This window comes from Hevea brasiliensis, chromosome 1 (genome assembly GCF_030052815.1).
Source record: "Hevea brasiliensis isolate MT/VB/25A 57/8 chromosome 1, ASM3005281v1, whole genome shotgun sequence".
NCBI classification, from domain to species: domain Eukaryota; kingdom Viridiplantae; phylum Streptophyta; class Magnoliopsida; order Malpighiales; family Euphorbiaceae; genus Hevea; species Hevea brasiliensis.
In genome coordinates this window covers 113,660,357-113,671,389 of record NC_079493.1, presented here as the reverse complement: position 1 = coordinate 113,671,389, position 11,033 = coordinate 113,660,357, and positions in this window count along the sequence as shown.

Sequence of the window (11,033 nt, the reverse complement as noted above, 5' to 3'; positions counted from 1 at the left end):
CAAAATTTTTCTAGACATGAGGCAGAAAGAAGACGAGTACGTACAGACTCAAGAATATGGCGATGCTTGCATTCGGCTCGCCCATTCTGTTGAGAGGTGTGAGGACAAGAACGTTGAACAACGATGCCTTGTTGACTAAGAAACTGAAGTAAAGAAGAATCCCGATATTCCATGGCATTGTCTATTCGGAGAATTTTAATGTCACAAGAGAACTGAGTTTTAATCATTTTTGCAAATGTGATGTAAATTTGTGATAACTCATATCAATGTTTCAAAAAATATATCCAAGTAAACCGAGAATAATCATCAATAAATATTACAAAATAACGAAACCCATTTATTGAAGAAATAGGAGAAGAACCCAAAATGTCAGAATGAATTAAACCAAAAGGAGTGTCTGAAGTAGTATTATTATGAGAAAAAGATAATGCAGGTTGTTTTGCAAGCTGACAATTTAAACAATTAAATGACTCAAACTTAGTAGATCCTAATAATCCACGAGAAATTAAAGGTTGAATTTTACTGGTAGAAGCATGACCAAGGCGAAGATGCCATTGGTGAATGGAGGAATTAGGGATTGTAGCTGCAGACACAAATCTCTGAGGAAGATGTAAAGATGTAAGCGCAAATAATCGACCCACTCTGCGACCTTCCCCAAGAATCTATCCCGCTTGTGGATCTGCACTGACACCATGGTGAGAAAAATAACATTTAATCCTTTTTCACACAACCGACCAAATGTAAATAAGATTGAGTGCCAAATTAGGGATATAATAGGTGTCAGGGAGATGAAGATTTGAGGTAGACACATGACCAGTATGTGTGATGTTCATTTTTGTACCATTTGCAGTATGGATTGGTGGTAAGGAAGATACAGGTTTTGCAGAAGACAAGAATTTAAGATTAGTGGTCATATGATTACAACATGCAGAGTCAAAAAGCCAATAAGAATTACCCGGAGTGGCAGACATGGCAGTAGGAGAATTAGAAGAGATAACCTGCTTGAATAGTGCCTCAAGATCACTCATGGTGATGGCAGTAGAGCCCTCAGTAGCAGCAACAGCAGTGACAGAGCAAGATCCAGACTTTGAGACATTCTTGAATTTAGAATGCCCTCCTTTTGGTCTTGGAGGACGTGTGGGACAATGTTCAAGAATATAACCGTAACCATGACAATATTTGCATTCTATAGTAGAACAATATGCAAAAGCATGACCAATTTGATTACAATTCTTACAGAGTTGATTGCCAGATTTCTGATGTGAGGATCGAGTAGTTGCAAGAGCAGCTTCAAATTGAGGAGTTTTATCCAAACTGAGACGAGTCTCTTCAAAAATAATCTCTTGAATAGCAGTTTCCAATGATGGGAGTGGATTTCGGTGTAGCAGGGACGCTCGAACGGCCTCATATTCTGATCGAAGAGCCATTAGAACTTGAATGAGATGAAGATGATCTTCACTGATTTTTGCCTGAGATATTTGATTCCAAATAGGTTGGACCTGGGCAAGAAAATCATTCACAGATTGACCTGTTTCTTGTTTCAGATTATGAAGAGTAGTCCACAACTGATAATAGTGGGCAAGTCCAGTGGTCTGATATCGATTAGCCAAAAAATCCTAGATTTCTTTTGCAGAGTCATAATTAGCAAACTGGATGTGGATGGACGAGACAGAGGTATTGCGAAACCAGGTGATGATCTGATGATTTTTATTATCCCAATCCTCAAGACGGTCAGCAAATTTTGCACCAGTTTCATCGTTCTCTCTTGTCGGCGTAGTGATATCTCCAGAATAATACGCCAAAGCTTGCGACCTATCAAAAAACTTTTCATTCCTTGAACCCAAAGATTATAGTTGGAACCAATCAGAACTGTTGCAATAGGTCATGAAATATCAGATTTCTCCATTGATAACAAGATTAGGAGAAAAAAAAAATGGTATAATAATAGCTATGAAAGAATGAACCAGAACAGGTTGTAGAGAGAGCAGAGAGACTCCAAAAACTAGAAATAAAAGCTTTATGGCTCTGATACCAAGTTAGAAGAAAGAATACAAGTAATGAAGGAAATGATTGTGTATTTGTCTGTGTCTCATTTACAGAGATATTACATCTATTTATACATGAGAATGTGAACTAATTTGGACAAGAATAATAATTGCTATAATTATGCTACACAAATCTCCTATAATCATGCTAATTGCTGTAATTATGCTACACAAATCTTCTATAATCATGCTAATTGCTGTAATTATGCTAACACGTATAATTTATAAATTTATTGAGATTTTTTATTTTTTTAATTTTTTATCTTAATTGTAAATTAAAATTTTTCATTTTTTCTTTTTTTTATCTTCTTTTTCTTTTTTATTTAAATTTTTTTAAAAAAATTAACAAGTTTCATTAAGCATTTTTATTGATTTTTTCTTCTATACATTCAATTTATATATCAGTGTTCATTAAGGAATGAGGAGATGGGCCAAATAAAGTTTCGCATTTTTATGACGCAAATGGGTCTAAGTCCATCGCTGGTGAAGTATTAGTCAAAGCCTAAGGTCCAGTTGAATCTATCAAAGCATTAAAAAAAGTAAAAAGAAATCAACCGATTCTTGATAATGAGGAATAAAAAATTTGCACAGAAAATCAGCTATTTAATCTTTTGATGATTTGCAAGAAATTCAGTAACCTAAACAATGAAGAGAGATTGTGAATCTCAAAAGCATCAATGCATGAATGGTACTTAAATGATGTTATAAATGAAGAACAAATCTACACAGATGAGAATTTTAAGAGCCAAGACTTCACTTATAAATAAAGATTCATCTATGGTAATTAATCAACCCGCCAACACAATACAAAATATCGATCTATATAATCTATATATCTATATCTATATCTATGTTTAGATCTTAAATCAAGTAACTATAATAAATTGTATATTAATCAAGTACTATCAAGTAATTTATCAATTAATTAAAGTCATAATTAATCAAGTAGATCATAATCAAATAGATAATAAATTAAGTAACTATGATTAATTAGATCATAATCAAGTACAATCAGATATTTTATCAATTAATCAAATATATCATAATCAATTAGATCATAAATTAAGTAATTATGATCAATTATATCATAATCAAGTACTATTGGGTATTTTATAAATTAATTAAGTAAATCATAATCAATTAAGTCATAAATCAAGTAAGTATGACCAATTAAATCATAATGAAATACAATAGAGTGTTTTACAATTAATCAAGTAGATTACAATAAATTTAGATTATAAATCATGTAACTATGATCAATTAGATCATAATCAAGTACAATAGGATATTTTATTAATTAATCAAGTAGATCATAATCAATTAGGTCATAAATCAAGTAACTATGATTAATTAAATTATAATCAAGTACAATAGGATATTTTATAAATTAATCAAATTGATCATAATCATTTAGATCATAAATCAAGTAATTATGATTAATTAGATTATAATCAAGTACAATAGGTATTTTATAAATTAATCAAGTAGATCATAATCAATTAAATCACGAATCAAGTAACTATGATCAATTAGATCAAAATCAAGTACAATAAAATATTTTATAAATTAATCAAGTAGATCATAATCAATTAGATCATAAATCAAGTAATTATGATTAATTATATCATAAGTTTACTATAGTCAGGTATTTTATCAATTAATCAAGTAAATCGTAATTAATTAAATAATAAATCAAGTAACTATAATTAATTATATCATAATCAAGTATAATAGGTATTTTATAAATTAATCAAGTACATTATAATCAATTAGATCATAAATCAAGTAACTATGATCAATTAGATTTTAATCAAGTGCAATAGGGTATTTTATCAATTAATCAAGTAAATCATAAATCAAGTAGCTATAATCAATTACATCATAATCAAGTAAAATCGAGTATTTTTTTAATCGATCAAGTAGATCATAATCAAGTAATTATGATCAATTATATCATAATCAAGTATTATAATGTATTTTATCAATTAATTAAGTATATTATAATCAATTAGATCATAAATCAAGTAAATATGATCAATTACATCATAATTAATTTTATTAGTTAATCTACAGGATATGAGTGAGTATTATTCAGTTCATACCGAAATAACCGATTGAACCAAATTATTTACTTGTGAAGGGTTATGGAGTTAAAGATTGAGACATGTCATTATTGATTAGATTAATAGGATAAAGGGATGGTAGGCTTATTGATTAAAGTAAATTAATTAATCAAGTATTATCGAGTATTTTATCAATTAGTAAATTAGATCATAAATTAAGTAAATATAGTCAATTATATCATATTCAAGTACTATCGAGTGTTTTATTAATTAATCAGTTAGATCATAGTCAATTATATCATAAATCAAGTAATCATAATTAATTAAATTATAATCAAGTACTATTGAGTATTTTATCAATTGATCAAATATATAATAGTTAACTAGAATATAAATAAAGTAACTATGATCAATTACATCATAATTAATTAATCAATTAGATAATTGTGAGCATTATTCGGTTTAGATCGAAATAATCAACTGAACCGATTTAATTTGGAAATTCGGCTCTATTTTTGTAGACATTTGGTTCAGATCAATTTTGATTTTTGAATTTTTGAGTTTATTCAGATCAATTTTAGAGACAACTTTTTCTTTTTTTTTTTTTTCTTTCATCTTGTAAAAAAAAAAAAGAAGGGAAATGGAAACATGAAGAAGATGCTTGAGATGGGTTATGGAGTCTCTTCATGGATAATGGTTATTTTGTTAGAGATTGAGATGAGTCATTATTAGTTAGAGTAATGGTGGACTCTGATAGGTTAAAGAAATGGTGAGATGTCTTTGATTGGTTGAATAATTGATGGAAAATGATTGGTTAAAGAATTGTTGATGGCATTTGATTGGATAATCAATAATAAAAGAAAGAGAAATTGCAAAATTTGAAATTCAAATCTGAAAGTTTTATGAACGGCTAAATAGACATTGCACATCCAAAAAGTATTTGGAATTTATTGAATTACATCCATTTATACATTTTTGTACACAAATTTTTGTAAATCAAGTAACTATGATTAATTACATCATAAATAATTACAGTCACGTATTTTATCAATTAATCAAGTAAATCATAATTAATTAGATAATAAATCAAGTAACTACAATTAATTACATCATAATCAAGTATAATAGGTATTTTATAAATTAATCAAGTACATCATACTCCTTCAGTAACTCTTGTAAAATGAATGAATGAAATACGCCTAGGAATACCCTGATTCAATTCTTGATGGCTTAAAATTGAATCCCTTAGAAAGTCCATGATCATACCATATTAATTGTTTATCCATGTATGCATGAGATGTATGGGAATGTATGCAAGTATATGATATATGTATGCTAATTGAATAATGTGCAAAGTGAGACCATAATGGTAATTAAGCCGACCATTAAATCTTCTAAACAAATGATTAAGTTGGAAATGGTATAATTAAAGTAATTATATCATGGCCCTCCATTGAGGCAATTATTTAAGAAATTTTAAATACTTGCATGTGATGCATTTAATTTAAGAGATTTTCTTAAGAATAATTGTTAAGCATGAGATGTTGTAAATATGTAAATAGTTGATGGCCAATAATGGATGTGCCTGAGGACATTAAAATTATTTACGTATTTACTGGCTCAATGGGAACAACTTAACTAATGCAAGATAAATCAATAATAGATGTGCCTGAGATTTTAAGCATTAGGGGCTAGATAAATGATTGAACCTCACATGAGATGTGATGGGCAAGGAGTTGCTCACTTATAGTTTATTGTAATTCCAATAATAGATGTGCCTGAGGATGATCAATAAGACTATAAGAATTCAATCACCCACTAGAAATCCATCCAAATAGGATTTCCGTTTCCTATTTTGGAAGTGTAGGATTCGCCAAGTTAGTGGGAGGATCAATTTAATTAAAAGGCCATAATCATTTTGGTTAATTACTTGATACATTTACTAATTAATCTAGTTATTTTCTGCAGTTATACTTCTAATAATAATAAGCACACAACAACTACCACCATCCAATATACTTGCGAGCATACTTGATCACAATAGGTTAACGGGACCTAATCTTTCTGATTAACTCAGAAATTTAAAACTTGTCCTGAACCTAGAACGTATTGGATATGTTCTAGACTCAAAGGTTCCTGGTCCCTTACCTTCAGAGGCCACTCAAGAGGAACATGACACTTTGGACAAGTGGAAAAAGTATGATATGAGAGCCAAATGTTACATGCTTGCTTCAATGAGTAATGAGTTACAGAAGCAGCATGAGAACATGCAAAGTGCAAGTGAGATCCTTCTTCACCTGCAAGAGTTATATGGTGAGCACAGCAGGAATGCTAGGTATGAGATATCTAGACAGCTATTCCGCATAAGGATGTATGAGGGACAGAATGTACGAGATCATGTCCACAAGATGATTCGGCTTATTGAGCAGCTAGAACATCTTGACTTTCACATGGATTTCCAATTGCAGATGAATTTGATCCTTCAGTCCCTACCTAAGTCATTTGGGAATTTTGTGATAAATTTCCATATGACAAAGCAATAGTGTACTTTGGCTGGGTTACTTAACATGCTGGTTATTACCCAAAAGAATATGCCTGATAATAAAGGAAAAGAGGTGGCTTTTATTGCATATTCTTCTTCTGCTGGAAAGTCCAAAAAGAAGAAGGGTAATAAGAATAAGAAACCTCAAATTCCTAAACCTACCAAGAAGATAGCCAAACAGAAGGGCAAGACCGAAGCTAACAAAGGCAAGGGAAAGTGCTTTCACTGCCAGAAGGATAGGCACTTAAAAAGGAACTGCCTATAGTATCTTGCTTCTCTGAAGGACAAGAAGGATAGACCTTCCGAATGTATGTCTGTGTCTTGTTATTTAGATTCTGATGATACTCATAGTTCATCTACAGCTTCAGTTTTAGATACTGGTGCCAGTTCTCACATTTCTTATGATATGCAGGAACTAGCAAACAGTAGCAGCTTGCATGCTCGAGATGTTAGACTTCGGATTGGCGATGGCTCAACTGTTGAAGCTTTAACCATAGGATCTAAATCTTTTTATATGTGTGGACATGTTTTGTATTTAAATAATATTTTATATGTACCTGATGCTTTTAAGAACATCATTTTAATATCTAGTTTGACTAGAAATAGTTATGAATTTTAGTTCACAAATGATGTTTGCAATATTTATTTTGGAAATAAATATGTTGGCTCGGGTTATATGCATGATAGTCTTTATTATTTGGATAATAATGATAAACACAAATTGAATGCAAGCAATCTAAATAAATATAATGCCATGATGAAAATCAACTTAAGTTCAAAATATATTTGGCACTTAAGGTCATGTTGCAGAAGATAGGATTACAAAGTTGGAGAAAATGGGGATTTTATCCTCATTGGGTTTTGAACCTACTCCAACTTATGAATCCTTCCTTCAAGGCAAAATGACTAGATCACTTTTTATTGGACAAGGGCTAAAAGCTGAAAATATTTTGGAATTGATACATAGTGATGTATGTGGTCCATTTAAGAAAATAGCTAAAGGCAGTTTTCATTACTTTATTATCTTTACTGATGATAAATCAAGGTTTGGGTATATGTATTTGATAAAATACAAATATGAATCCTTTGAAAAGTTGAAAGAATTTAAATCTGAAGTAAAAAATCAAACAGAAAAAAGTATTAAAACTCTTCAATCAGAACGTGGAAGTGAATACTTAAGTACTGAATTTGATGAATACTTGAAAGAGCATTCAAAATCAGTTTCTTCCACACCTTATGAGATATAGCATGGAAGAAAACCGAGTCTTAAGCATGTTACGATTTGGGGTTGTCCAGCTTATATCAAAAAGCTGAACACTGATAAATTGGGAATCAGATCAGAAAAAGTTCAATTTGTTGGATATCCAAAAGAAAGTTTTGGATATTATTTTTATTTGCCTATATCACAAAAGGTTGTGGTAAGCAGAAATGCCATATTTCTTGAACAATAGTTCATTGAAGAAGGAGGTAAAGGAAGACAGATAGAGTTAGAATTAGAGAATTCTGACCAACCAACAGATCAAATGGATATAGATCCATATAGTCGACCTACACCTATTAATGAAACATCTACAGTAATTCCTCGCAGATTGATCAGGATATCTCACCTACCAGTAAGATATGGTTTTCTTCATGAAGATGAACAAGAGTTGTTTACTCATGAAGAAGTAGATCGTGGAGATGATCCTCTTACCTATGAAGAAACTATATCAGATATAGACACTTTAAAAATGGATTGAAGCTATGAAATCCGAAATTAATTCCATGCATAACAATCAAGTTTGGGACCTTGTTGACCCACCTGAAGGTATTGTACCTATAGGGAATAAATGGGTTTTCAAGAAGAAAATTGGTTCTGATGAAAAGGTAGAGACCTATAAAGCAAGGCTAGTAGTAAAAGGGTTTCGCCAAAGATGAGAAATCAACTATGAGGAGACTTTTTCGCCTGTTGCCATGCTTAAATCAATTAGGATTCTATTAGCAATAGCTGCATACTATGATTATGAGATTTGACAGATGGATGTCAAAACAACTTTTCTCAATGGATACATTGATGAAAACATTTTTATGGAACAACTAAGGGTTTTTGAATCCCAAGATAGTTCCAAGGTGTGCAAGCTAAAGCGATCCATTTATGGGTTGAAATAAGCTTCGAGGAGTTGGAACATCTGTTTTGATGAAGCCATTAAGTCATTTGGTTTTATAAACAATGTGGATGAGCCATGTGTATATAAGAAGGTTAGTGATAGTGCTATCACTTTCCTTATCTTATATGTGGATGATATTTTGTTGATAGGTAATGACATAAGTATGTTGACAACTGTAAAATTATGGTTGTTAAATACATTCTCCATGAAAGACTTAGGGGAGGCAACCTATATTCTTGGAATTCACATCCATAGAGATAGAGCGAAAAGAATAATTGGTTTATCCCAAAGTCTATACTTGGAAAATGTGTTAGAAAGGTTTAACATGCTTGATTCCAAGAGAGGATTGTTACTAGTAAGATATGGTATCCACCTTTCTAAAGAGATGTCTCCAAAGACACCTGAAGAAAGAGATAAAATGGCCAGGATTTCATATGCTTCGGCTATTGGAAGTTTGATATATGCAATGATGTGTACTAGGCCGAATATTGCACATGCTGTTAGTTTGACTAGAAGGTTTCAATCCAATCCAGGTTTGGAATGCTGGATAGCTGCCAAGAATATCCTTAAGTACTTGAGAAGAACTAAGGATTTATTCTTGATTTATGGAGGTGGTGACTTGCAATTGGATGGTTATACTGATTTTAATTTCAATCAGATATCGATGATAGAAAGTCTACCTCTGGGTTTGTGTTCATTTGTAATGGAGGTGCAATCAGTTGGAAGAGTTCCAAATAGAGTATGACTACTGATTCTACTACAGAGGCTGAGTATATTGTTATATCAGATGCTGTAAAAGAAGCTGTTTGGATAAAAAAGTTGGTGTCAGAACTTGCAGTAGTTCCTTCCATTGAGTCAGTAGTTCCTCTCTACTATGGCAACAATGGAGCGGTCATACAGGCTAAGGAACTCCGGTCTCACTAGAATTCCAAACACATAGAAAGGTGCTACCACATTATTAGAGAGATAGTTGGGTGAGGCGATGTAGCCATACAGAAAACAGCATCAGCTGAAAATCTAGTTGATCCATTCACGAAGCCTATGTCACAAGCTCAGTTAGACTGACATCTTGAGAAGATAGGTCTAAGATATTATAATAAATGGCTCTAGTGCTAGTGGGAGATTATTAGTAGTATGCCTTAGAGCATATCATTTAGTATGTATCTTGTACATATTTTATTAATAAAAGGCAATTTCACTTTTCCGTTTACATAATATATTTATGTGCAATAGAAAAGGTCCATTGATATTTTGTTAGAAATTCTATTCTTAAGTTGTTAAGAATATAATTGACAGTATTTCTAACACAAATTATCATAAATTGGTTCACAATCGAGGATACTTCACACAGGATAGGACTTATCTAGAAAGATTATAATCATGTTTGTTCCCAAGGTATTTATATGAGATATAAATAAGATGGAGTGGTGAGTCTCATGCCATATAACAAACATGATAGGTACTTATACATGATAAGTAGGCCGAACCAGTGACGCATATGATAAGCACATGGAGTTTACTCTTGTCAATGCATTGTCATGTATCATATCAGTGCATATAATCTTTAGACTTGAGATAACACAGTTATCTTGTATATAGGTGGTTTGAGTTTGATACTGCTTTCATACTTGTACTGTGTATGGGTATATGGGCATGTGTTGGCTCCTACTAGTTATATATGGAGATAGGTGTTGATCAAGATGGAATCTGTTACCCTAAGTAAATAGGGATAAAATCCTATGTTCATTTAATTGTTCTTGATGTTTCAAGTTCCTAACCAGAATAAACAGATTTAGTCAGAAAATAGTTTCTAACAAGAAAATCTAATTAATCAAGAACTAGAATTAAAAGAGAACATAATGTTCATAGCAAATGGGGTTTGACATTAACCATGACTCCAGCTCGAATTGGGATTTTGTAACAGAGAGATTCTAGTGCATGGTAACATATGATTAAAGGTTCATTTAAGGTATTCCTTATTACTGATTGGGTGGCCATGGCACGCTATGCTAGGTGTCAACCATGGTCTATGAGATGCCTAAAATGATTTAGAGAAATCATTCATGGTAAGAAAGAGTTCTGATGATATTAAGAGTTGATATCATATCTCATTGCCAATTAGTGATAAGCCTGGTGAGTCACGCACATACACAAGTTAATCACCAAGTTAAATGTGATTTAATTGATTAATTAAAGAGTTTAATTGATTAATTAAATAGGTTTGGTTTGCAATAAG